We start from the raw sequence: 26,937 nt of genomic DNA on the forward strand, positions 1-26,937 counted from the left end.
TCAAACGTGCTCACCTGGCTGAAGCCTGGAGTCAGGAAGGCCATCAGGGTCTCCCGGGTAGATGCAATAATAAGAAGGAACTTCAGGGGCCGGTGCTGTGGTGTAGCGCGTAAAGCCGCCACCTTCAGTGCCAGCATCCCATATGGGCGCCGGTTCACATCCCGGCTGCTCCTCTTCCCATCCAGCTCTCTGCTGTGGCCTGGGAAAGCAGTAGAAGATGGCCCAAGTCCTTGGGCCCCTGTACCCATGTGGAAGATCCAGTAGAAGCTTCTGGCTCCTGGCTTCGAATCGGCGCAGCTCCGGCCATTGCAGCCATCTGGGGAGTGAACCAGTGAATGGAAGATTCTCTCTCTCTCTCTCTCTTTCTCTTCTCTCTCTCTAACTCTGCCTTCAAGTAAATAAATAAATCTTTAAAAAAATGAATGAATGAACTTTGGATGGGTGCAAATATATATATATTTCCTTAACTGGGTGGCAAAAAGTACACGGTGTGTGATTCCATGTGAATGAAACTGAAGAAGAGGTGACGCCCACCTATGCTGATTCCCCCATGTGTATGTGTATAACAGATATGCCTTCGAAACATTCTCCCCATGAGTGCTTAATCTGGGAGCCATTCAAGAAATAGCATAGAGAACACAGTGAAATAAAGAAATATATAAAAATTCAAACCAGAAAAGACAAAGGGCAAAGTGAAAAGGATTAGATAGCAAAGTGGCTCTACAGAAAAAAACGAAATATCAGAAAGCTTAGTGGAGTCACCGGCGTTGAGAAGACTACTGCTATGCACGGGCACGAAATAGCTCCAAGAAACCGACCACACACACGCACACGCACATGCACACACACACATGCACACACACGCGTGCACAGGTACACATACAGGAACACATGCACACCATGCAATGCCAAAATAAGATCTGCACAGACCACGTGCCCTGACCAAGGTGCACGGGGACTGGAGATGACCAGTAAGAAGAGACCCCAAATAAAAATTTCCTTTTTTTTTTGACAGGAAGAGTTAGACAGTGAGAGAAGGAGAGACAGAGAGAAAGGTCTTCCTTGCGTTGGTTCACCCCCCAAATGACCGCTACTGCTGGTGCTGTACCGATCCGAAGCCAGGGGCCAGGTGCTTCCTCCTGGTCTCCCATGCGGATACAGGGCCCAAGCACCTGGGCCATCCTCCACTGCCCTCCCATGCCACAGCAGAGAGCTGGACTGGAAGAGGGGCAACAGGGACAGAATCCAGCACCTCAACCTGGGACTAGCACCTGGGGTGCTGGCGCCGCAAGCGGAGGATTAGCCTAGTGATCCGTGGCGCCGGTCCCTAGTAAAAATTTCTATTCAATAATTTGGAAAAATGTCTTTCCAAGCCATAAATCAAAATAAAAGCTAGCATGTATAGCAATTAAGAAAATGGTTTCTAAAATATGTGGAGTGAATAAATGTGAGACTTGGAGAAAAACTCATAGTCTGAAAAATTATTTTTCTAGGAAGCAAGAAAGATTTAAAATAAACTTTTCAAGCTACCACCTTGAGAAGCCAGCCAAAGAACAACAAAGATTACTAAAAGGAGAGCGGGGGGACTACAGGTAACACAAGCCTACAAATGGCCGTTGTTTCCAGCTGAAAGGTTGGTGCTACAAGGAACAGGGTGAGGTGCCCACTACGTTCCTTCCACTCATCATTTTGCTCAGGATCTGAGCCAGCTTAACAGGAAAAGAAAAAAAGAATGAAAACAGAGAAAGAGACAAAACTGTTCTTTGTAGACACCATGACTTTCTAAACAGAAAATACAAGTTAATAAGAAAACTCACTAAGTTTGCTTGATTTAAAATCCACAGAGGGAAGTCCATATTGTCCTGTGTGTCACAACAGCAATGGCTCAGTATACAATGTCAAAGAGAGAGAGAGAGATCTGAAGACCTCAACATTCAACCACAAGGTACCTGGGAATAAATAAACAGAAAATGTGTTTTTTTTATGTAAAGAAAATTATAGAACGTGATTGACGGACATGGATGGGGTCTGAGTAGCTTTCTCATGAATGTGAAGACTGATAATTGTCTACAAGTGAAATTATGAATTCATTGCAATTCCAGTCAGCTTCTCAACGGAGTTCTTCATGAACCCAGCGAAGTGTTGTGTATCTCTGAAGTTGAGGATGCAAGGTACTCTTGAATAAGAATCACAGGGTGGGCGGAGGGAACTTGGACTGGCGTGTTGCAAGATGTACTATGACTCCTTCTTCATGCAATTTAAGACGGAGTGGGACTGGCACAGAGCTAGAGAGTAAGTAAATTTGAAAGGATTGGGAGCCCAGAAACGGATGCTTGTGTAGGTGGGAACCAGGAGCACATCACAGATCACCGTGAAAAACGGGAAGGGGATGATCGCCAGTCCTCGCGGGGAGGCAGAAATCTAAACCCTGTGGGGAAACTCACTCCCGGATGGATTCCAGACCTAAATGTGGAAAACAGAATTTCAGAATTCTGGAATATACATAAAGGAGAATATATTGATGACATCTGGGCAGGAGAAAAATTTAAGAAACCACAAAAAGCATACATTATAAAGGAAAAGGTTAATGAGGCATACACAGTGCATTATAATTTAAAATGTCTGAACGAGAACAAATAAGATTTTATGCAGAAAACTGAAACTCACAGTCAGACCAGAGAAGGAAGGATATTTAGAACAGAGTGCAGAAAACAAACAGTATCAGCCCAATAAGCAACAATGCAAAAGGGGGGAAAATAAATGCCCAGTGCAGTTTTGCAAAGGAGCTCAACAGCCTCGGAAAGCAGAGAAACAGAAGTTAGATACAAAGTAACACAGCGTTCACACCTCCCAGGATGGCACCAGAGCCCGGTCCTGCCACGGTTGTGAAGTTCAAGGGCGTCCAAGGACTGCTGGTGAGGGTGTGGATGGGAGGGAAAATTGGTGAGATCTCATGTCTTAATCTACGACAAAGTGCCTGATGTTGGGTGACTTAGGAACACCAGGGGTTTGTTTTGGCGTCCCATGTGGAGCCCAAAGCCATGGTGCCAGCAGTTGCCCCGCGTTTAGTGAGGGCCTTGTGCTTCTTTGACCCATGGCAGGAGAGAGCAGGGCACACAGGCACCTAACCTGTGCTTAAGAACCACATCGACTGGGGCCGGCGCCGTGGCTCACTTGGTTAATCCTCTGCCTGCGGCACCGCCATCCGGGGGAAAAGTCTCCAAGTCGTCAAAAAAGTTTGCAAGGTGATGCAAATGCAACCATAGCATTTATTAAAAGCTTTAAAGATCATAGAAAATAATGTTCACCGTGGTGTCTGAATAAGGGTCCTCAAAAGCTCATGGAAAATGGAATGAAAACATAAGATTATTTTGGTCTAAAAATGTTGAATAAATGTGTGCATAGTTTTTTGCATAATAAGTATTTTCCTGAGCTTTTTGAAGACCCCTCATATGCATGGGTTTCAATGTTCTTTGCTCCCGGATAGACTTCTCTTTGAATTCCATTTTCCATGAACTTTGGAAGGGTCCTGTAGAGCAGAAAATATAAAAATACAGCAATGATTCTCATCAACACCGTGACAGTCACCACCTGGGGTGAAGGGAAGTGGGCCGGGGGTCCGGCAGGAACATGTCCTAGGCTTCAACTACATCTGTTCTCTTTCTTTTTTTTAAAGATTTATTTATTTATTTATTTTAAAGTGAGAGTTACACAGAGAGAGAAGGAGAGGCAGAGAGAGAGAGAGAGAGAGAGAGGTCTTTCATCCACTGGTTCACTCCCCAGATGACATGACGGCCGGAGCTGCGCTGATCCAAAGCCAGGAGCCAGGAGCTTCTTCCAGGTCTCCCATGTGGGTGCAGGGGCCCAAGCACTTGGGCCATCTTCCACTGCTTTCCCAGGCCACAGCAGAGAGCTGGATCAGAAGTAGAGCAGCCAGGACTTGAACCAGCACCCATGTGGCACTGCTTTACCCGCTATGCCACAGTGCTGGCCCCTCTCTTTCTTTTGTAAAAGAGAAACAAACATATCATATAGTAGAAGACGTTAAACCTGGATAATCAATATACAGATATGCCCCATATTCTGACCTTTTGTGTGTTGAAGGATTCTATCAAATACTGACAGGGAAGAGACCACAGATAATATTGGGAAAAGATGAAATCATAATTGATTCTAAGAAAGTAGCTCACTGGAAACCCCGCTGGGTCTCATCCTGAGGAGTGTCGCCTCAGTTTTCTAGAATCTTCTTTAGCTTCCAGGGCTTGTGCTGCTGGCACAGCTGCACGAGGCCCTGGGAAGCTCCGGGAGCGAGGACTGATTGACTCCTCCCCGTCTCCCCAAGAATCAAGGGACAGAAATTGAACTCCCTATGCGAAGGCCAAAGGGAGACAAGACAACATGACAGAGCACCTGCAGTGCGGTCGCCGTAGGGACGCAAGGCAGTAGGGGCGGGGCAGGTCCTGGCTGTGATTTGAGTTCTCTCGAGAGACGGATGGTTCCGGATGGCTGGTGCTACCATCCCATGCTGCCACCCTGGGAGCTAGCAAGTGTCCCAGCAGCGGGGCCCACAGGTATAAGCAAAGCGAAGGAGATCTGACACCAGGAGCCTTGGCAGATGGCTGAGGAAGGCTGGGAGGTCGCCTCCCATGCCCTGAAGGACCAGTCACTCAGAGCCGCCGGCCAGGGGCTGCCAGGCAGCTTCCAAGGCCAAGTGTCAGCCTCTGTCCTCGGGGGCTGTGCCATCTGGCAGGGGTGAGTAAGCGGGCCCCTTCCTCACAAGCTGGCACCACACAGACCCCTGCAGTTGTAAGAAAAACTCAGGACGGGGGATCCTGGTGCATGAGCCGACTGATGGAAATATTCACAGGAAATGCACCTACCACCAAACTAGCAAATCGGCATGGGCCAGCGAGGAGGGCGCGGCGGTGGCCACCAGGTGCCCCGAGGTCTCACCACGAGACAGGCAACCCCACCGCTGCCCAGGGTAGCTCTAGCTGGAGGCCACAGTCAGCTCCATGGACTTGACCTTGGTCCGGCTGTGGGACTCCAGCCCAACTTGGACCAAGTTTGCACTCTGGACAAGCAGCCCAGGAAGATGGCATCACGGGGGCTCCCCGCTTCATTCTCGGCCAGTCGGGCCCCTCCGCCTCTTTCGAGAAACGCATACCTGCCGTGGAAGTTCTCGGGGTGTCGGGGGCATTGTCCAGAACTCTGCCGCCTCGTGGCTTTCATTTCTGTGCCTGGGTGGGGGGTCTCCCTCATCTCTTTCCTAACAGCGCAGGCTTACCTTGGCTCATCGCTTCTAGATGGACCCTGCTGGAACGCTGTCCGGCTCAAGGTGTGCCAGAGAACTTGCTCTAGGGCTTCTTTCGCATTCCGTCGATGTCGTCGACGCTCGCATTTGTCGATGGTGATTTGCTCAAGTTCTCTCCTCTGCAGACCTCGTCTTGCAGATCGTCCTCATGCCGTCTGTCTAACACCCTTCTTTTTCTGCATGTAATCCCCTTTGTTCCCTGATGAAAGATGTGATTTTGCTCCCGAGTGCGGCGAACAGCTGTCACTCACTTCGCTCTGTGAGTTTTTACATGCAGTTGCTCATTGTAGTGATTTTCCAAGCACTCTATAATTGCGGCTTCATTTTCTCACTGACTCGGTAATTATTTTTTAATGTTGTTTAAATCATGAAACGTATGGGTTTAAATCCTCCGTGGTCAGAAATTCACCATTCCTATGTTTTCACATTTATGGATGTTTTCTCTGCAAATCTATATTAAGTCAATTTTTGTAAATGTTCATGAACATTTGAAAATAATGTCTATTCTCTGCAGGCAAGGAATTTGTCTGTTCAACTTAGCAATTACATGAACGTACTTCAAGAAGTTTATGGACAAGTGGAATTAAAAGATAAATTTATTTTGATGAAAGAGATTTTGAAAAACATGCATAATTCCTTCATAGAAAATAGGTCTTCTGGAAAACGTGTATTATGAGAAATCTACACGTGGGCATCAATACTTTCTACACTAAAATAAACGTCTCCTTTAATTCCACTTTCCCTGAGCTTTTTGAAGTTTTCTCATAGCCTTCAAATATTTTATGTAATTTGACTAGTACTGCCTTTAATTTCCAAACACATAGACGAACCTATGCTTTTGTATCAATATTAAAATAGACAAGTTAAACGTTATTTAAATGAAATATTGAATGGCATCCCTCAACTAACATAAAATCATACTCTAATTTCCATCCACCTTTCCCATGATTGATTTTTTTATTGGAATGAGATGGAATTTTAGATACAAGTTATTTTTTTTTTTTTGACAGGCAGAGTGGACAGTGAGAGAGAGAGAGAGAGAGAGAGAGAAAGGTCTTCCTTTTTCCATTGGTTCACCCCCCAAGTGGCCACTATGGCCAGCGCGTTGCAGCCAGCGCGCTGTGCTGATCCGAAGCCAGGAGCCAGGTGCTTCCTCCTGGTCTCCCAGGCAGGTGCAGGGCCCAAGGATCTGGGCCATCCTCCACTGCACTCCCGGGCCACAGCAGAGAGCTGGACTGGAAGAGGAGCAACCAGGACCAGAACTGGGCGCCCCAATAGGAACTAGAACCCAGGGTGCCGGCGCCGCAGGCGGAAGATTAGCCTAGTGAGCTGTGGCACCGGCCAGAGACAAGTTATTACTACACAGCCTTGGTTATGTCAGCCTTATTGATGACTGTTTTACCGTCCACAATGTTTTATGCCTGCTATAATTACTTATGCAGATTATTGCTTCGTTGTTACCCTCTGCCTGTCGCTGTCTCCCTTAACATCTTCCCTTGGGTTGGTCTGTGGGTGACAGAGTTCCCTCTTCAGGCGATTTTTCTTGCTGCAGGGTGTGCAGGTGTCTCGCACGCACGGGGCGGGTGGTTCAGATCTGGAAGTGTCTGAAAGTCTCTCTGCTGCCCTCGGAATTGATCCTCCCCTGCAGAACCTCCCAGCCACTGCCACTCTGCCAGCCTTGGTGCTGCAGAGACCGCAAAGCCGGCCCGTGCACCTTGCTCCCTTCCCCTCTGCACAGCATCCATTGTTTTCTCTTTCTCTTGACATCCTTATTTTGAAACCAGAGATCCCCAAGACAAACGTAGCTGAGGGTCGCTCTCCATTAACAATGCCTTCTATTCGGTCAGTCCTTCTACCAGTCAGCTTGTTGCTCCTGTAACAAAATGCCTAAGGCAGCGTAGCTTGACAGAGAAAAGGGGTTTTGGTTCACGGTTCAGGAGGCTCACAGCCCAAGATCTGGCGTCCCCAGCCTCTGATGACGCCGCTCCTGCTGGGAGAGCCCAGAGGTTGTACAGAGCATCCCCCGCGGTGTTCAATCGTGCGGGCCCCGCCCAATCTCATCAATTCTCCAAGGCCTCTCCTCTGAACACCATCACTGGACCAACTGTCCGCCCTCTTCGTACCACTGACATAAGATCTACGGACTGCAAATCCCAAGTTTGGAGGGACAAATGTTGAGATCATAGGCGTCCTTGCAAGCTAGAAATGCAAACTTTTCTTCAGCTTCGGGAACTTTTCTTCTATTTTTTGTCTTTATTATAATCATGTCTTCTATCCTCTTCTCTCGTCTTGAAACTCCTGTTCCAAGTATAATCCTTGTCCCAGTTCCCAGTTGCTTGAGCAGTCAGATTCATCTCAAGTTTTTTTTTTTTTTTTTCTATTTCTGGGGTAAGAAGGTTTCTCTCTCCTAGTTCCAGGAAGCTTGAAAGTATCTGAGGCAGGCTGTGGACAGGACACAGCCTTCTCCTCCCAGAGGCCCGAGTTCTCAGGAGCTCTGTAGTCATCCTCCCCCCTGCAGAGGGAAGAGCAGGCTGCAGCCTCCCTGGGGAGGAGTCCGGGATGGGAAAGATCAGGGAGACCCAGGGGCGAGGGGCCAGTGCAGCGTAGGTGGGGTGAACGGACCCAGAAGGAGCTCCAGGGCCTGGCGTACACCCAGGGTCCCTGAGCCCTTGCACAGGGCTTGGGGACAAGCACTGCTGACAAGCAGAGGGGAGCCCCCAGGCAAGCTGAATCCAGCAGAAGCAAGTCCCAGCATGGGGCCATCAAAGCTGGCGAAACTGGGAGCTGGCAAGCAGGCTCGGAGCAGGCCAGGGGGGACCTGAAGCTGGGAGTGACCGGGTCCTTCCGCTGTCGCTCCGTCCCTGTGCCAACGGGGACAAGCTGTGGGCGAGAGAAGACAATTTCCCCATGAGTCAGGTGGAAACCCTTCAAGACGGGCATCAGCGGCCCCATTCTATAGTCGAGGAGGTTGAGGCTTGGTAGAGGCCAGTTTTTCACCAGTGCACCCGAGATTTGAACCCCTGACCGTGTGTGTGCCTCCTGTGGGTTTTCCCAAGATAGCACATGGTGTTTCACGGCAGGCGATGTTATCTTGCATTTTCTTACTGCTCTTTTTGTTTTTTAAAGATTTAATTTATTTTTTGAAAGGATGAGGGAGGGAGAGAGAGAGACAGAGAGAGAGAGAATCTGGTACTTCAGTGATTCCGCTAGGGATCAAAGTTCGCCAAGGCTGCCCCAAGTTTCGCTCCAGGGACGAGCCACAGCCTCCCTCTTCTCTCACGGCCTCCACGGATGGTTTCGATGTGACTTCTCTCCGTGCTGCCCTTGCCACCACCAGGGCTGGGACTGCACGCCCAGGTAGACCAGCAGGTCGGGAAGAGAGGGCTGGACAGCTCCTGTGTCACCGTGGTCCCCGCCTCAGTCCTCGGTGCTACAGCCTCAAGGAGACCACTGACTGCATGCTATCTGTATCTTTGTGCGCCGTCTTTCTCTGCTGGCTGGCTCTGTGTGACAGAATCCATGCTCAGAGCCCGGGCACAGTGCTTCCACGCTCGCTTTGGTTTTTGTCTGACAGCAGCAGGGAGCCGCGCTTCACTGGTAGTAGACGCCATGCATCACCTGTGGCTGCAAGAATCCAGAGAACTCTAAAAGCCCACTAAGCCCACTAAGCCTCTCTCTGTGTTCTTTTCCTTCTGTTCCTATAACAAATCGCCACACACTTGTGTTCACCCCATTTCAGGAGATCAGGGGTTCACAGCGCATCCCAAGGAGCCGAGATCAAGGTGTTCCGAGATCAAGGTGTGCTGCAGTCCAGGCTGCTGCCCTCCGCGGCTCCAGGCTGAGAATCCGTTCCTGGCTTCTTCCACTTCTAGAGGCTGCCGGCATTTCTGGGCTCCTGGCCACACCCCTCACGTTGCCTTCTCCCGTGCTGTGGTCAAAAACCTCTCCGTCTCATTCTCATGAGATCACATTTCACAGGATGCTATTTAGTGCTGCCAAGGTAACCCAGGACAGTCTCCCCATTGCAAGATCCTTGAGTTAATCATATCTGCACCGGCCCTTTGGTGGCACAAAACCACGTCCTTGGGTTCCAGTGCTGAACTGGGGACTGATAGGAAGGGCCCAGTTGTTCAGCCACTCCTTGCCACTCCCAAGAGATTCGGGTCTGTCCTGCACACGCGCAGTCCCTTCCAACGTCGCCCAAAGTCTTAACATCCAAATTCTGAGTCATCCAGACCAGGTGTGGGTGAGACTCTGGGAATGAGTCACTGGAGAGGTCACCCTGGAGAAATCCATTCCCACGTGTCGCCCTGGAAACAACGCACCTGCTCCAGAAACGCACAGGTGGTATGGGCCTGGGATGGCAGTGCACGCCGTCCTGCCTGAAGACAGACAATGCAAGGAAGAAAGGGGTCAGCAGTCCCAGGAAATTTCAAAGTCCAGCCAGACAAGCTCGATTCGTCCTCGAAGCCCCGGAAGAACCCTCCGGGGGCCCAGGCTCCACCTCCTGTGCCCCCGGCTCTGCCCTCGGAGTTGAAGGGCAGCCAGAACTTGTCGCTGATGGGCTTCATCAGCATGTTTTATGCCTGTAAAATGCTGGGAGTCCGACAGCCTCCCACGGACAGGCCTGCTAATTGTTCTGATAGAGGAGAGAGGCTGCCTGGTGCAGCCCCGCGGGTCGGTGTGACCGCGACACTGGGTGGCTCCTCTGTCCTGCGCCAACACCATCCACTTAACCCGTGTGTCAGCAGGGAGGTGGCTACAACGACACGGCACCCTTCCTAATGGCTGCACTTCTAGTTTTAGAACCGGCTGATTGTTGCGTGCGTCAGCTCTGATGCTAGCCACTCCAGCGAGGCCCCGGGGCGCTGCAGCCGCTGTCTGTCCCCACCGCGGTGAGCGGCTTTGCTGTCTCTTCCCCTTCATCTCCCTACTGCGAAGGCCTGGAAGGAAGCAGTGAACAACCACCAGTCCTCATCTTTGTGACATTCACTGGGAACCTGCCTAACAGGTGTGGGCCAGGTGAGCCTGCCTAACAGTCGTTGGCCAAGGTAGTAGTACTGGGTAGTGCTGGTGCCCCCGGGATCTTACTGCTGTGGCTTGAATCGTGACCTCACCTTCAAAATTCCTCTGTTGAAGCCCCCACTCCACAGTGTGACCATATCAGGAGATAGGGCTTCTAGGAGGAAGTTAAGGTTACACGAGGCCATCATGGTGGGTCCCAACCCAATAGAGTTGGTGGCTTTAGAAGATGGCGCCCACACCAGGGAAAGGCGGGAAAGGACACAGCCAGAAGGCAGCCATCTCCAAGCCAGGATGAGACCCTCACAAGCAATTAACCCAGCCCGCCCTTGTGCTGGGAGTTACAGCCTCCAGGACTAAATGGGCATTGTTGAAGTGCCCTAGTCTGTGGGACTTTGTTGCAGCAGCTCAAGCAGATGGGTACAGAAATAAAGAAAAATGCTGGCTGGTGTGTGGCACAGCAGGTCAAGCCACCACTGGGGACACCCACGTCCCATAGCACAGTACCTGCTTTGAATCCCAGCTGCTCCGCTTCTGATCCAGCTCCCTGCTAATGGGCCTGGGAAGCAGGAGATGATGGTTCGAGTACTTGCGTTCCTGTCACCCATATGGGAGTCTCAGATGGACTCCTGGATTCAGCCTGGCCCAGCCCTGGCTGCTGTGGTCATTTGGGGAATGAACCAGAGAATGGTAGATATGTTTGTCTGTCTTTCTTTCTTTCTTTTTCTTTTTCTTTCTTTCTTTCCTTCCTCCCTTCCTTCCTTCCTTCCTTCCTTCCTTCCTTCCTTCCTTCCTTTCTTTCTTTCTTTCTTTCTTTCTTTCTTTCTTTCTTTCTTTCTTTCTTTCTTTCTTTCTTTCTTTCTTTTCCTTCCTTCCTTCCTTCCTTCCTTCCTTCCTTCCTTCCTTCCTTCCTTTTTTCTTTCTCTCTCTCTCTCTCTCTCTCTCTCTCTCTAACTATGCAAAAGTAAATAAAAAATATTTTTAAAAAAGAAGAATGTTGTGGCACAGAAGGTGTGGACTCGCTCAGAGGTTGGGTGACCTTGGCCTTGACCCATCTTCCAAGCACATCACCAGCCTCCACAGACCACAGAGCTCTCAGTGTTTGGTTGTCTCGTTACATAAGTGCCCGAGGAAAGCCAAGTGACACGGCAGAAATGGAGGCAAGATGTGGAACCGAGAAAGCAAATCCTTGTCTTCCAAGGCCAAGTTTGCTGGCTGAGGGAGGAAAGAAAACTGTGGACCGGGCAGCACCTTCGGGTCCATCCTGGCTTGAACCAGCAGAGAGCAGCTGGCCAGGGTTTTACTCCACAGAGGGGAGACACACTGAGTGAGCGCCGGTACTCACCGGCAGTAATTCTGCTATCTGTACTTGAGACTGCACTTCAATGCACCTGCCAGATGGTGCTCAGCCTCACAGCCACCTTGCCCCCAGAGAATAAAGACCAACAGATAGAGAGACAGCGAGCAGGTGGACCCAAGGAGATTCGTGGCTGACCTGCCGGACTCGTCGTGCTGGGGCTGCCAGATGATCGGGAACCAAATTCCCACAATGAAGCCAAAAAGCTGAGGGTCTTTTTTTGTTTGTTTGTTTCTTCTTATTTGCTTCCAGCAGGTTTCAAATCTAATGTTTTCTTAATTGAGTTTGAGTTTGATAAATTGTGACACACATGCTTTCATATATATATATATATTAAGTTGTCTTTTTTTTTTTTTTGGAAGCATCATGTTGCCCAAATTGGCATTTTAGTGTGACCCAAGCTGTGCCAAGCTCAGGCTCACCCAAGAAAAAGTTGCAAAAGACAGAGGATGCGGTGAGATCTTCAAATGGCCGAGCCCCGGAGAGCAGCCCAGCCCCAGCCTTGTGTATCTCCACCTCCTTTGAATCGTGACTGTCTTATTTCTTGTTTTCCTCCAAAACCCAGAATCCTTGTTTCTCGTTCCTGTAATCGGAGACGTCCTGTGTCCCCTGGCTTCTCCACAGCAGTTGGCAGGGCTCTGTTCCACTTGAGTCCGCTACCATCCAACCCCCGAATCCTCACGCTTCCCCAAGGACGCTGAGTCAGCCGGGTCGGAACCCCTGCATCCAAAACGAATCCACTGCCAGCCTCCCCCAGAAGGTGGCAGATGGAGCTCTTGGCTTGCGCAGGCTCCGTGCTGAAAGACAGCACGGTTTTGTGGGGGCCGGCAGAGTCGGCCTCTGAGAAGGGCCACAGCCCAGCTCCTGGGGAGCTACCGCTGAGTTCACGGCCGCCTTCCCTCCTTAGTGTCACGTGCTCAGATCCAAATGGGACTTGTGCCCGCCTGGTGATTAAGGTTAATAACCACACTCCATCTGGAGGGCCTAAATGCAAATCTGTTCTTTGGAGTTCATGCTTGGCATTCATCCCAGCCAGGAGGATGTGCAAGACACTGATAACGCTCCCCTGGGATGATGATGCTAGGTTAGGGGGCCCGGTCTCTGTCCCAGGCAAGACAGGGAGAGGTCTGGCCCATGCAATCAGTGCAGGGGAGCTGATGTTCATGGAAGGTCGGCCTATGTCTGGGATTTCAGAACCAGTGTGAGAGGCCAGACTGAGCCCTGCTGTGAAACCCAGACGGCTTCCTCCCGCCCTGAGCAGCACTCGGTGATGGTGTGGGGTCTGTGCTGCCAAGCCCCAGGCCCAGGTGTGGGCTTAGGAATGCAGGTGCCGTGGTTTCAATGGGATTTGGCCCCAAACTCATGTAGATGCTTGAACCCCAAAGTCATATGTCAATGGTACTAAGATGGCAGACACTTGGGGCTGGAGCTCTGGCACAGTAGGTCAAGCATCCACCTGCAGTGCTGGCATCTCATAGAGACACTGGTTCTAGTCCCAGCTGCTCCACTTCCAATCCAGCTCCCTGCTGATGGCCTGGGAAAGCAGTAGAAGATGGCCCACGTGCTTGGGCCCCTGCACCCAGCTGGGGGACCCAGAGGAGGCTCCTAGTTCCTGGCTTCAAATTGTTGCAGCCATTTGAGGAGTGACCCAGCTGATGGAAGACCTCTCTCTCCCTGTCTCTCCCTCTCTTTGTCTGTAACACTGCCTCCCTCTTGAGTAAATAAATACACCTTAAAAAAAAGATGGCAGACACTTACTCCAGTTGGGGTATTGAGGAGGTGGGGGGTCCTTGGGGTGCAGGGACCCTGCCCTGGGAAGGCAGCTCCCAGGAGAGGGTTGGTTATAAAGCAACCTTGGAGCCCAGCTCCTCTGTCTGCTTCCCGGCTCGCCATAGGAGCACCTTCCACACTGCACCCTTGCTGCCCTCATCAGAAGTCAAATCAGGGGGCCACTTGGTCTTGGACCGGAACCTCCAGAGCCCTGAGCGAAAGAAATCTTTCCTTCCTAGGCAGCTGCTCAGAGGCACGCCGCTGTAGTGATGGAACCTCAGTAACGCAGTGGGCTAGCTCCGAATTCAGCTGTGACCGCTGTGAGCAAATCCTCCCTCTCCCAACCCTCCAGGCTCCTCCTCTGTGAGGCAGATGGAGGTGGGCTGGACCTGCTTCCGAAGTGTGGTGCAAGGACGCCCAGGGGTGCTGTGAACACCCAGTGTGGGCAACGTGCCCCACATTCAGGACAGTGGCACTGCCGGAGAGGGGAGGTGAACGGTTCTGAGAGTTAGGGGTTACAGTGAGGATCCATTTCTTACAAAAAGAAGAAGGAGAAGGAAGAAGGAAGAAGAATAATGGGAGGGGGAGGGGAAAGGAGGGAGCAGGAGGAAGGGAGAGGGGGAGGGGCAGGAGGAGGAGGAGGAGGAAGAGGAAGAGGAAGAGGAAGAAGAAGAAGAAGAAGAAGAAGAAGAAGAAGAAGAAGAAGAGGCAGGATGATTAGGCAATAATTGCAAATTCTGTGTGATGGATATGCACATTTTTTATACTTTTCTTATATTCTTTTTTTTAAAAAAAGACATTTATTTATTTGAAAGTCAGAGTTACACACAAAGAGAAGGAGAGGCAGAGAGAGAGAGAGGTCTTCCATCTGCTGGTTCACTCTCCAATTAGCCGCAAGGACTGGAGCTCTGCTGATCCGAAGCCAGGAGCCAGGAGCCTCCCCTGGGTCCCCCAAGCAGAAGCAGGAGCCCAAGCACTTGGTCCATCCTCTACTGCTATCCCAGGCCATAGCAGAGAGTGGGATCACAAGTGGAGCAACCGGGACTTGAACCGGTGCCCATATGTGATGCCGGCACTGCAGGTGGCAGCTTTACCCACTACGTCACAGCACCGGCCTCTACTTATGCTCTTTTAAGCCTTAACTTTCTTAAACAATAAGACCACTCAGGAGCAAGTCTGGATCTAGCAATGAGCAGAGCAGCAGTCCTGACCCAGCACTCGTGCTCGTGGGAATGTCCAGTTTCTGAGTAGTTTACGTAATGATTGCCCTTAACTTACTTTTCATGTGTGCGTGTGTATGTGGGTACTTGTGTGTTTCCTTTTACCTGCCCCAGCGTGTTCCATGACACATGGCAACTTTAGCCTTTCCATCATTGGCAGAAATTAATCTTGCTCCCAGGTTCCCACTGTTACAACAATGTTGCAGTGAACATCTTTCAAAAATCCCAGGGCAAAGGAGCAGCAGAACTTTTTTTTAGATTGTAGTGATTCTTAGAAGATAGAGTCGCACATGGGAACCCACTGCCTGGCACTTGTGAGCTATGAAAACTACATTTCCTGCAAGACTCAGCTTGAACTCCTCCCTCAGTATTTGTCTTGCACCCCGTGCGTTCCTCCACTAGAGCAAGCATCAAACTCTGCTGTGAATGTTTGCTGGATTCTCCACGCTACTGTTTACCTTGCTGGAATTCAGGGATGCATTTATCTTCCAGACTATACCTGCTGCACAGTGAAGACTGGATAAGCGCATCTGGTTTACTAAAGGAATCAGTCGAGGGAGGGGTTATGGTATTTGAAAGGAAAACCAGCTGGTTGGAGTAATAGATCACCAAGAAGCAGACGCTGACCAGAAGAGCTAAATATTTTTCCCACTTCTGTTAATAATTACAGAGGATGTCAGTGGTCAACATTTTTATTCATTTGCAGCAGCAAAACTTTAGCCAGACACCTATTTCTCCATCCCGAAGGCTGTAGCTATTGGCTAACAGCCAGTGCTGTCAAGTTCCATGCTTTTGTAAACCACAGTGCAGAATCAAACACCAGTTGCCAAGTAATCCTAAATAATACCCCCACAGACACACACACATACACACACAGTTCAGGGGTCTTGAAACACTGCAGGGAAGATCTAGAACTGGAGATCTGCCAAGGAGCAGCTAGAAAAACACCCCATCATCATGTCAGAGCTCTGGATGTCAGCACCTCAGAACATTGAGCAATCAGAGCTACACACTAGGTTTGGTCCCAGATGTGAACCCCACGCCCACTGAGATGTCTGCCTGCTCTCCCACTGGGAACCCTCTCTGCAGCCATGTAGCATCATCCAAGGCAATAGCCCACATCAATGTCCAGGAGCCCACTGAAATTTTATCAGATGTATCACAAAACTGAGCCAAAAGAGGAAACAGACACTACAAGTAGACCCATAGATGTCCAGGTGTTGGAGTTATCGAATGTGATAAGTATGTTCAAGAAAGTAGGTAACAGGTGGAAAATTTCACTGGGAAGTTAAGAATTGTTCTCGAGAGTCAAATGGAACTCCGAAGATTCAAAAGTATGGCTGATATGAAGTTTGAAGAGAAAGGTTTCACAGCTGGTTAGACACAGCAGAAGGGAAGCTTAATAAACTGGAAGTTAGCTCAATAGAAAATATTCAGACTAATGAAAAAACATTCAGAAAAAAGCATAACTAACAAAATGTGACATAGTGAAAAAGTGCCAAGTGTACCATAGAGAACGAGAATGGGACAGGGGGGAATATTTGAAGGAGAAAGGGCCAACAGTTTCCAAAAGCTTTCAAGACGTCAAGTGAGATTCCAGAAGTGGAACAAACACTAAGTAGGAAAATACAGAGAAATTCACACTGCAACACATCCATAGTAAGACTGTTGAAAACCGAAGATGCAGAGAAAATCCTTAAAGCAGGCAGAGAAAAATGTGCTCTCACTTCAAAGGGCCGGCAGTAAGGCCGCAGGAAATATTACTCCCGTGAGCCTGCCTGAAGGATGTGCTGGGCCATGCGCTGGAGCCACAAGGCCACAGTGCTCCCCTGTCCCGTTCCTCAGCTGTCCACTGACCCATTCTTATCTGCTGAACAGAGTAAGGGGCAGGCTTTGGGACACATAAAGCACTTCAGCACACACATCAATGAGTATAACTCAATTTTCTTATATATTTTTAAAGATGAAATGTATAGGGAAATGCAAATATTAACTGCATCATTTTTGAAATTTGACAAATGCATGCATTGTAACTCTGAGGGTAGCTTTAAGTTTTAATTAATGAAGGAAGTTAGACATCTTTCCATATGCCAACCACCCATTATGTTTCCTTTTATGTGAATTCTATTAATTTCTCCTTTCCATTTTTCTACTAGATTTTTGGCCTCTCTCTTTGTTGGCCTTGGAAGCAGAGAACTGAGATAAATACACTCATTTTCTTCATTTGATTTTTATTTTATTTGTGTTTTTTCCTGAATCTCTGACTTCCACTTTTATTCCTCTTTTTCTCTTTCACTAATGAGTTCTAGTTAGTAGCAGTAGCTTTCTTATTTATCTTTGATCTTGAAAATGGACTTCAATTGAACAGTTTGTTAATAGCTGTAGAATCTGGGTGTTGGATAGGCATGAATTCACGATACGATTCTTACAGCTTTTCCATGTGTTTGAAGATGTTCATTAAAAAATGTGAAAGGGGCCAGTGTTTTGCTACAGCAGATTAAGCCACTGCCTGTATGCTAGTGTCTCCTATGCGGGATGGTTCAAGTCCTGGCTGCTCCACTTTCCATCCAGCTCCCTGCTAGTGCGACAGGGAAAGCAGCAGAAGATGGCCCAAGGTATAGGGCCTCTCCATCCACACGCAGACCCAGAAGAAGTTCTTGGATCTTGGCTTCTGCCTGGCCCAGTCCTGACCATTGTGGCCATGGGGAGTGAACCAGTGGATGGAGGAGCTTCTCTCTCTCTCTGTGTCTTTCTATATAAATACAGTTACATAGTTATAGATATATAGATACATATCTTCCTCTTCCTTTCTCTTTTGTAACTCTGCCTCTCAAATAAATACAAAATTTCTCTGGGCAACATTTTCCCCCCAAAGTGATAAAAATTTAAAAAGTGATAACCTTAGTTTCAAAGTTGAAGGACAACAGATCCTCTCAACCTTGGCCAGCTCATATGGGTACAGCATCTCTAGAGAGTAATACAATTCAGAATTTATATGTATTTGTCCTATAACACAGCAGTTCTACTTTAGATATCTATGGTATATGCATATGATGAAGGTAATACAGCTATTAAAAAGAAAGTGGGGGGGCCGACGCTGTGGCACAGTGGGGAAAGCCGCCGTCTGCAGTGCCGGCATCCCACGTGGGCACAGGTTCGAGTCCTGGCTGCTCCACTTCCGATCCAGCTCCCTGCTAATGGCCTGGGAAAGCAGTGGGAGATGGCCCGAGTGCTTGGGCTCCTGCACCTGCGTGAGAGACCTGGAAGAACCTCCTGGCTCCTGGCTTTAGCCTGGCCCAGCTCTGGCCTTTGCGGCCAACTGGGGAGTGACCCAGCAGATGGGAGATCTCTTTGTTTGTCTCCTTCTCTCTATGTATATCACTGTGCCTTTCAAATAAATAAATCTTTAAAAAAAAATGGGGGCCGGTGCTGTGGCATAGCGGATAAAGCTGCCACGTGCAGTGCCGGCATCCCATATGGGCGCTGGTTCGAGTCCTGGCTGCTCCACTTCTGATCCAGCTCTCTGCTGTGGCCTGGGAAAGCAGTGGAAGATGGCCCAAGTCCTTGGGCCCCTGTACCAGCGTGGGAGACCCGGAAGAAGCTCCTGGCTCCTGGCTTGGATCAGCACAGCTCCGGCCATTGCAGCCAACTGGGGAGTGAACCAGCGGATGGAAGACCTCTCTGTCTGTCTGTATCTGTCTCCTTCTCTCTCTGTGTAACTCTGACTTTCAAATAAATAAATGTCTTTTAAAAAGTGACAACTTTCCATAACTGATATGCAAAATATACACAGTATATTAACCAGAAAATTCAATAAGTAGAATAAGCTTTATAAGAGGCATGCTTTCATACGAAAACAAACACAAGGATGCCAGCGCTTTCGTCTGCGGTATAACACCTGCATGTGTAATGACCTAGCAACAGTGGTCGCTTCTGCAGATGACCTGCATTGCTGAGAAGCCTAGTTAGAAAACTGGTTTTCAGTTTTTCCTTTTTTGTGCTTTTTTGAGCTTTTCTTTTTAAAATTTTTTTTTAATTTGGGAAGCAGAGTTACAGACAGAGAGAAAGAAAGAGACAGAGGTCTTCTGTCTACTGGTTCACTCCCTAAATGGCCACAACAGCCAGAGCTGCGCCGATCCAAAGCCAGGAGCCAGAAGCTTCTTCCGGCTCTCCCACGTGGGTTCAGGGGCCCAAGGACTTGGACCATCTTCTACTGCTTTCCCAGGCCACAGCAGAGAGCTGGATCGGAAGTGTGGCAGCCGGGACTCGAACCAGTGCCCATATGGGATGCTGGTGCCACAGGCAGAGCCTACACCACAGCTCCACCCTGCCTTCACGTTACGACAGCTGTCCCCACCCTGAGCAATGTCCTCTGAGAGGCCCACCTGTCCCGTATGCACGACGTTGTTGACCAGAGCCTGGTGATGTGATTCCCAACTTCGCTGTGTAAGCTGCACTTCCCTGAGGGACCGAGAGCCAGGTGCACAGGGCCAGAAAGGTGTAGCAGGCTGGGGCCGGGGGCGGCGCTGATGAACGGGGGCAGAATGTATGTATGTCTTGCAAGACGGAGGCTTCTGGAGAGGATTGGTGGTGATGACGTGAGCTTACTTACTGTGCCTGGATTATGCACCCAACACGGCTAAGACAGCACATTTTATGCAACGTCTGTTTTAACACCAGGCTTTAAAGTCTTTATATGGAAAAGAGAGACAGAAGGAGAAAGCTAGTATTGGACCACAGAGCGTGGCTGCTGCCAGCCCCACACCGCTCCAGCAGCTGCCCGGGCCAGCACAGGCTGCGGCTGGCACTGGGAGTCCAGCAAGGTGACATCTGTCTCCTTCTGTTTCAGCTGCAGCCACCCCGCCCCTGGCTCCCCCTGGGATTTCTGGCAGCTCCTCCTGGCTTCTGAAACAGCCTGACCCAGGGTCCTGATGAAGTGGTGACCTCTCCAACCAGCAGGTCAGTGCCCCCTTGACGTCAGTGAGGACAGACCTGAGGTCTAACAGAGGGGAATGCGCCATTGTCGGGAGGCGGAGACCTCGGGAAGTCATGTCCTTGCTGCATACCTCAGTCTCCACATCTGTAAAATGGGCCTATCAATGCCTGGCTAACTGAAACTGTCACAGGGTTTAAATAATAAACTGAATGCATAGTGCACGGCTCGAGGGCTCTGCAAATTCCCTGGTGAGGATGAGGATGGTGGGTACATGAGGAGACAGCAGGAGCCGCCCTTCTTCCTGGAACTCTGTGTCTCCACAGCTGGGCCTGCGGGGAGCTGGCCCGCCTGTCCTCACCCACCGCAGCTCCTATCTGATCCCAGAATGTCCCGGCTCCCCGCCCAGGACCAGGCCTGGTGCTGGACTTTTGGCAGGCGTGATGGCATGTAACCCCCATACCCTGTGAAGCAGACGGCTCAGCTGTCCTCAGCAGGGAGAAAAAGCCCAGGCCCGGAGGACTCGGAGAGACACCCCAAGACAAGAGAGTGGTCTGCGGGCTGCTCGCAGCCCCATGCAGCCCCTGACTTACCCAGGTCTGTGCTGCACGCTGGTGCCCGAGCCGGACTCCTGGCCCCGCCTGCGGGAGCTGCTCCTCCCACCACACCTGCAGACCGCGTCCCTGGGCTCTGCAGAGCCCCTCAAGGGTCCCTGGGAGGCCCCCACGAAGGGAAAGAGGGGGCAGACCCTCCGTGCCTCCTGCCTGTGCACGCGGCAGCTCCTCTCCTGTCCATCCACCCGGTGGTACCTGGCGTTCAGTTTCATTGGAAGCGCAGCTTCTGTGGTTTTAAAAACTGCTCAGTGTCTGAGTCTTTCCCATCCTCCCGATACCCTCAGTCCACGGTGTGAGTGGAAAGTGCCATCCCAGCTCTCTTCCTATAGGATTAGGGGTGCAGGCAGCTGCAGGGGCCCCCCCACCGCCCAGGGGTCTACAAGGCTGGGGCTGTCACCCTGGGGGTCCCTGCCAGGGGTGCTGTGTCCCCTCCCCTGCCCCCTCTTGTGCACGGGGAAGGGGGGAAGGTGAGAAAGAGGAGAGGTTGCTGTCTCACACCCTCCCCAGGCAAGCAGCCATGAGCCTCCCATCCCCACTGCGGGCTGTCTCTGCAGGGGTGGAAGATGGTACCAGCCACGCCCGAGCCGGAGGAGGAGCCCGCAGTCCCTGCTCCGAGATGGAGGACGCCACACCCGAGCCCGTCTACGTGGACGTGGACAAGGGGCTGACCCTGGCCTGCTTCGTCTTCCTCTGCCTCTTCCTGGTCGTGATGATCATTCGCTGCGCCAAGGTCATCATGGACCCGTACAGCGCCATCCCCACATCCACGTGGGAGGAGCAACACCTGGACGACTGAGCGTGGGGGCGGCTGGGTGGGGACCGAGAGCCCAGCCCCCTGGGTAGCAGCGTCCCAGCATGCGACCCTGCGTGCCCTGTGGCCTCGCCCACGCCTGGGTGCTGTGGGGGTCACAACCATGGGACAGCCTGGGGAGAAGCGTGGTGGGCTGGGACTCGGGGGGCCAGGGCTCCAGTCGGGGAGTCGCTGGGAGACTGTGGGAAGTCATCTTTCCAGGCCCCTGTGCACCTGCGGAACTGGGTCCTGAACAGATGCCCCCGTGCCTCTCACACCTGCAGAAGACCCCGCCCCTCAAATGCAAAATAGCACAGGGAATCTCCCGGTGAGCCCAGGCTCCTCCCCCTTAGGGACCAGCGGTGGAGCAGGCAGAAAAGCATGACAGGAGGCTGAGGGAGCCACACCGGGGGAAACTCACAAAAGGCACATGGCTGCCGCCAAGCAGCACTTTTTTTAAAAACTAAATACAGAGGGGTCTATTTTTCCTGTGAGAAATGAAATGTGCATTTTAGAAACTTGAGAAAATGCAGATCAGTGGATGAACAGAAATTATACTTATAATCCCGCCTCCCCAAAACCACCATTTTAATATATTTCCTTCCAGCTTTCTTTAAAAAAATGTATTTATTTATTTGCTCTAAAGACAGAGAGAGAGAGAATTCCCACTCACTGGTTTATGGCCCCAAATGCCCACAACAGCCGGGGCTGGGCCAGGCTGAAGCCTGGAGCCAAGAACTCCATCAGGGTCTCCCACATGGGTGGCAGGGACCCACGTCCTTGAGCCGTCACCTGCTGCCCCCCAGGGTGTGCATTAGCAGAGAGATGGAATGGGGAATGGAGTTGGGACTCGAACCCAGTCCCAAGCAGTGATGTCTTAGCTGCCACCCGGAACACCTGCCCCATTGCACCTGCACCGTGTGGTGGCATTCACACCGGACGCCCGATGTTGTACCAGACCCCAGGAGAGCACTGTTAGGTCCCCATCTCACCGCACAGTCATCTTTTGTGCCGACGGCAGACTGTTCCACCTTGTGCTTGCCCGTCACCTCCCTTGGTTGCACCGTGAATTTTTTCCGTGAACTTTTCCTCGGTTGACTTATTCCACCCAGTGACTCCTGCAAGGTGCATAGTCCATGAAGTACTTACTGGACCAGGAGACCAGGGTCCCAGTCCTGTGTGGCCCAACCTTGTCGCTCCACCTGCTGGTGCCTCGGTCCCCTCCCTCGAAGAAGGGGAGGAAGAGCCTTGCCACTTTAAATGTATTATTATTGCTAATTATTACATATACCTCACGGGCGTGGAAGGACAGGGGCATCGCTAAAAATGTCTCATTTCAGGGCCTCCCTGCTGCCTCCTCTTCCCACCCTTACACCCCACCCCCACCCCATCGCCGACATCTGTGACCCAGCAGCAAGAACACTGGGCCGGAGCCCACGCTCCTGGTCCCAAATATTCTGCTTCCACATTGTCTGACCCTGGGCAACTCCGTCTCTCTGAGCCCCGGGTTGTCTGTGCACGCACCTGACAAGGTTGTACAGATGAGAGCATACCGGCAAGCAAGCATCAGTACCCTTTCTCGAACCCCTCGTTCCCAGGAGAAGCCAGGGGGTTGCTCTGCGAGGAGTTAGAGGTTCTGGGTTCCCCCCTCCCAGGCTCTCCTCAACTCCACAGGGCCACTCCCTGCAGAACTGCTCCCCTAGCCAGAACCACTGGTCATCGCTTGCATCCCCGCCGCAGGTCCTTACCCCACCCCGGGTCACCTGGGAATCGGGTTTCCGAAGCACAGTCACAATAGGTGACCCCTGCAAGTGCACAAGGCCACGGCCATTCAGGCAACATTCCACAGTGACCCACTCTTCCCCCCAACACCGCGTGGGATGCACAAAGGGACGGCTGGGAGAGGCGGTGGACCGGGCAGTGGACTGGGAGAGGATGTAAAGCCAGAACCTCGCTCGGGGACTTGCAGCCCGGCTGCAGCCTTTGCTCAGAGGCCTGCTCTGTGGAAATCCCATCCGGAGGGACCTGCAAAGCACAGCAGAACCAGCTCCCAGCTATCGGCAGCAAACCAGGAGCCGGGAGAGCTCCTGGAGGCTCGGAGCTCTCAGGAGCGGAAAACGGGGCGGGGGTGGGAGGTGGGGGGGGGGGGAGTCGGGCAGCGCAGCCCACACCGCGGGGGAGGACAGACAGCCCCTGTGATGTGGGCAGCTGTGAGGATCCAGAGTCAGTCCCACAGGATCACAGTCCCCGGGCTGGGGCGCACGAGGCCACACTGTGAGCTCCCTCGGGCGACCTGTGTGCACGCCAATATTTCAGGAGCACCGCGCGGGGGTGCCTGGGTCTCCTTCACTCTTTCCCACATTTGCAAACACTTGCCACCACCTCTCTCGACATTTTTGCATAGAAAGAGGAAATAAGGATGTTCCAGAAAGATTGGAAAACTGAAAAATCACTTCCAACCCGAGAACCCAGTGAAACGGAGGTTTTTCCACTTTGTGCATCTATGCATCCCCTTGCATCCTTGTCCACGTACAAGATGTTGGGTTTTCCTAAATGCTGTTCATTCTGGAACTTCCCGGGATGCTCTGTCTCCTCACATAGCCCAAGCATGCGTCCAGGTTGCTGCTGCGGTCTTCATTGTTGTCATGTACGTGGCTTTACAACAGGACATCTGCTGTATGCAATTATGCAGAGTCCGGCTATTAATTACTTGAATTGCATTCATCTCCCTATTAAATATGGACAAAGAAAAAAAAAAGAGACAGAGACGAGGGTCGCTGGGTGTTGCTCAGGAGAGCAGGGACTAAATATTCAACGCACGCCCTCGCCTACCTGAGACAGCCTTGGGGACTCCCGAGCTCTGTTCGTGCTTGGTGTCGCTTCGAGCCTGGAGGAGATGGGCGTCCGGGATTGGAGCTCCTCAACCAGTTTCTGGCTGGCAGATGAAGCTGAGGGTGTGGTGAGAGACAATCCAGCGGAAGTGTGCAAGACCAGAAGCTGGCAGAGCAGCAAGGGAAAGCCATTGGAGGAGAGGTGGCCTTGCTCCAGGACAAGGAAAACGTGGCTTGAGAGAACCCTCCCCGGCAGAGAAGAGGAGGACAGATTGCCCAGAGGGCGGTGTCTGGTGGCCGGGTTTAAGGGGTACCTATGCTGTGCTGTGGTCCTGTTGTGTTGCCGCCAGGAAAAGCTGGTCACAGCCCCTCTCGTAGGGATGCTTGGGACAACGCAGATATCTCTGGGTGGTGGGGAATGCAGCTGGAACCCCAGAGAAAGGGAAGGGGGCAGGTACAGAGATTTGCAGACACAGAGAATCCAAGGGACAGCCACTACAAGAAGACATGGGAGCCCTGGAAGGTTTAGGCTGATTTGAAGGAACCTACAGCTTGGCGTATCTGTTCCCATCACAACTGTTTGATGTTTGCCAGTGAGTTACTGAAACCACGTTGCTGAAACCGGTGTCTACCTGTTCCATAAAGCTGTCCCAGAATTCTGGAGGCTAACTCTTTCCAAAAGGGGGAGACAGAAAGAGGAAAGCATTGCAGAGCTTGGGGTGTCTGCTAGTGTGGGTTCATGCCCCTCGGTCTCACTGCCGAGGACTGGCCCTGCCATGCTCCGAGGATGATCACCCACAATGCCCTCTGTGGTCCACAGTGAGCTCCCGGAGTCCAGCCACAGTCCTGAGGGACAGACAGCCCATCGCCAACGCGTAGGTCCTTGATGGTCATCAGCAAAGGTTCCCTCTGTCCTGGGAGGAATGGCTCTGGGTCCTGGCACACTCAAAGCACTGATTGAAGAGAATTCAATGGGAGAATGCTTGCAGGGGTTGAGCAAAGAGAAACAACAGAGAATAGAAAACATGACGCCATGAGCATGTCAGCGGAAGAAACAAGGAGAACAGACTGCCCCCAGAGCAGCGAAGGCTGTCGCAACAGAGGAAGCGTCGGCCCACAGGAGCTGTGGCCACAGGTCCAGGATCAACTGCAGCCCCACAGGATGGGAGTCGGGGGAATAGACATCTTGACCTTTTGCCTCCCGCCCTCCAAACTCCTGTCTGGATTTCCCATTGGCCAAACACTACAGAAACAAGAGCACAGAGCGGCCCAGGGTGTCACAGCCCACACCGGCCAGTCTTCTAGAACAAATGAAAACCAGCGCCATCCTCCCCATGCCCACTCAGCACCCATTCATGATTCACGAGCTTGGCTTGGACGGGGGACGTGTGCTTGTCTCTGACACAGGGAAGACACAAAGTCCCATCAGGTACCCTATTGTCCAGGGGTGGGTGCCAACTTAGTCCCACTCCTATGGAACTAAAATTTCTGTAGCGTAGCCTCCATGGCCCAGGTGGACCGATCTCTGTGGAGCAGGGCGGCTGAGTGTGCCCTGCTCTCGCTGGTCCTGTGGTGTTGGGTGGTGACCTCAGCTTTGTGTTCCTGCCGCCCACTCCACATCCTCTCTGTGTTCAGGCAGTCCCTTGGCTCTTGCGGTATTTAATCTGGTGGAATGACCCAACTCGCCACCCAAATTCTTGGAGCCCTGTCTTTACTGAGTTGCCACGGATTCCACAAAGTCCCACAGTTCTTGAAGAGAGAGCTTGAAGGTCTCAGCTGGAAGCACTTTGAACAGGTGGACTGGGGCGGTGCTCCTCAAGCCACTGTCCCAGGGCGGATCTCATGAGCCTCTCCGGGAAGGTTCTTGGAAATTCAATTCATGTCGAACATAGGGTATGGAGAGAACCGTGGAGCAGCCAGCCCATTTCCCTTGGGGTTCTAGGATAAATCACCCTGCCAGGAGCCCTACCTGGCACAGGACCGTCTGAGCCTCCAACTTATCAGACCCATAACTATATTTCTTTTGGGAGCATTTCTTCTTGGGCACTAAGGGTTTCCAAACCCCTCAACCCTATAAGAATAGAAAACAAGATTCCATGTGTGTATGTGTGAGTTGACTTTTCCCAGGACAGAAGGTCTATTTCAGCTCATGGTTTTGAAGGTTCACAGTCCAAGATCTGGCGGCCGCGTTGGATTAGGCGTCTGTTAAGGCCAGAGGACAGCAGAGGGATGGTGAGCCAGGAAGCAGACACAGGAAGCCTGCTGGGCTTATGTCGCCAACTTGCTCCCTCCCTAGGGCGAGCTCCCAGGGACCTAAAGACTTCCCACCAGACCCATCTCCCAAACGTCATAATTAGGTCAAGTCTTCACCCTCAAACCACCAACATTAATCCAGTGACCATTAGCATAAGACTTGGGGGTTACACCCCTGCCAGGTTCTGTTCAAGCCACAATAGTGGAGTATTAGGTGCAATAGAGGAGTCAGTCTCACCTCCATTCTTGGGTCCTGGACTTGCATCTGGAGGGAACACGGCCTCTCGTGTAAGCCAAGTGCTGTCTCCTGTGGGTCAGCCGCCGTAACCGAGCCCACCTGAGCTGCTTCAAGCTTTGGGTCACACCGACTGCCTCTGCTGATGAGGCAGGGGGTAAACAGGGAAGGTCATGGGCACAAGGCCACTGCTCTACTTGCTTCCCAAATGAATTCCTTGGTGCAAGGTCGTGTTGGTGATCTAGGCTGAGAAGAAGGGGCTGCCACTGGAATGCATCTCCTACAGTTCACATGTTGGAAACTTGAACTTTTGATGAGACATGATTAGGCCACGAGGGAGTGGGACTTCCATGAAATGGGGAATTTGGCGTCTCTCTCTCTCTCTCTCTCTCTCTCTCTCTCTCGACACTTTCCACCAGGTGATCACTACATACCCAGCCCGACCGTGGACTTCCCAGCCTCCCTGTGAGCCAAATAAATATCTGTTCATTATGAATTTCCCGGTCTGTGGGATTCTGTTAACACAGCACGGAACAGGCTAGGATGAAGGAAACACAGCACATGGCGGGAGGGCAGGGGTGGCAGGGTGAGAGAGAGA

The 26,937-nt window shown here is 51.4% G+C and overlaps 1 long non-coding RNA gene across 1 annotated transcript in view; it reads left to right on the forward strand.

The window, feature by feature from the left end:
• The window catches only part of LOC103345795 (cortexin domain-containing 1 protein), a 49,944-nt gene extending 26,807 nt beyond the window's left edge, over positions 1-23,137 (forward strand). The window contains exons 2-3 of the long non-coding RNA XR_011381070.2: positions 19,533-19,642; positions 20,785-23,137. This is a non-coding gene — a long non-coding RNA (cortexin domain-containing 1 protein). The remainder of the gene's footprint in view (positions 1-19,532; positions 19,643-20,784) is intronic.
• Positions 23,138-26,937: the final 3,800 nt, after the last annotated feature.

Source organism: Oryctolagus cuniculus, chromosome 12 (assembly GCF_051225735.1).
Source record: "Oryctolagus cuniculus isolate XC-2025 breed Fujian yellow rabbit chromosome 12, ASM5122573v1, whole genome shotgun sequence".
Lineage (NCBI taxonomy): Eukaryota > Metazoa > Chordata > Mammalia > Lagomorpha > Leporidae > Oryctolagus > Oryctolagus cuniculus.